Genomic DNA, 1,368 nt, shown 5'->3' on the forward strand with positions numbered 1-1,368 from the left:
CAGAATCCTTGCCTCCAAGGAGTAGCCTGGTTTAACCCTCTCCAGGATGAATCTGTTTGTTTTCTTGGCAGTCCATGGTACATTCAGTACTTTTCTCCAGCATCACAGCGTTCAAAGGCATCAATTCTCCGTCTATCCTCCCTAGTCATTGTCCAACTCTCTGATGGCTAGCATATGTTTATTTCAACTGATCTGCTCATTAAAATAAAGAAAATAAAGCTTAAAGCAATTTTTAAAAAATTCCATTAAAGTGCACTATCCAGGAAAGAGTATCTGTAGGAATGTTATGGTTGACACTGAAGAGACCAAGAGCTTCTCCAAAGAGAGGGTCGTCCCTCGTGCTGGCCCCCTAATACAGACCCTAACACAGTTCCGCTTGGTAGACATTCACTTTTGGTACATCTCACTACAGAGCCAAAGGAGCTCGGGCTGCCTAGTGTGAAGAGTGTTGTTACAGCCTCTGAAGCTCAGCACTGACTGTCTGCAGCTCAACAGCCACGATGTTTGGGTTTGTTGTTGTTGTTATTGTTAATTAAGACAGCCTTGCTCTGCTGCCTTATAGAAATTCGTCCCAATCTCTGAAGTTATGATTTCTGCTAAATCTAAAGGTTTTCTTCTCACATTAGTGAGGATTTGTTACGGGGAATCTCAGCTGTGGAATCTGTTGAAAAACCTGACTGCTGTCAAAGTTGCTGTCTGACTTTTCACCCCATATACTTTGGTTGGTAACAGTTAATCTTGCAAGACATTTGCAGGAGAAACTGGCAACAGTTTCTGAATGGTTTTATGAAATACATAGAGAAGATGCTAGTAGTTCCCAAGTGGTTTTGCAAAAACATTGATACAAGTGCTGCTGGTTGTGAATGCCTTATCTTGACATCCAGGTGGACCTCTAGTAGAACATAGGAAGACCAACTGGATGTTTAGGGGTGGGGTAAAAAAAAACGGGGGCAGCACATGGTTTAAAGCAGGTGGCCTCGTGGTAACCCAGAGGCACAGTTCGAATCTACCAGCTGCTCCGCAGAACAAAGATGGGCAGCCTCCTCCCCTGCAATTTACTGTCTCTGAAAACATGCTGGACAGTCAGCTAGGAGTAAGTTCTGACTCTCCAGCACATACCGACCAGAAGTAGAGTATCAGATAATGAGATTATGGTAATTCAGAGTATCCACTTTAATAATGACTGTCAATTTCTGAAGGCTATGGTGGTGTAGGCCAGTGGCTCTGTGGAAGTGAGATGGGCCACTGTTCTCTTCAAATTTACAGATTCAGATCCCGTGGAGGGTCACTATGAACCGGAATAGATGCAATGGCAGCAGGGTTATATCTGGGCAATGAGATCAGTATTTTAAATGTTCATTAAAATTA

The 1,368-nt window shown here is 43.2% G+C and overlaps 1 protein-coding gene across 1 annotated transcript in view; it reads right to left on the minus strand.

The window, feature by feature from the left end:
• GMPS (guanine monphosphate synthase) overlaps positions 1 to 1,368 on the minus strand; it is a 66,203-nt gene that overhangs the window by 11,304 nt on the left and 53,531 nt on the right.

The sequence above is a fragment of the Elephantulus edwardii genome, unplaced genomic scaffold (genome assembly GCF_000299155.1).
Source record: "Elephantulus edwardii isolate Elephantulus edwardi_28Jun2011 unplaced genomic scaffold, EleEdw1.0 scaffold00215, whole genome shotgun sequence".
NCBI lineage: Eukaryota > Metazoa > Chordata > Mammalia > Macroscelidea > Macroscelididae > Elephantulus > Elephantulus edwardii.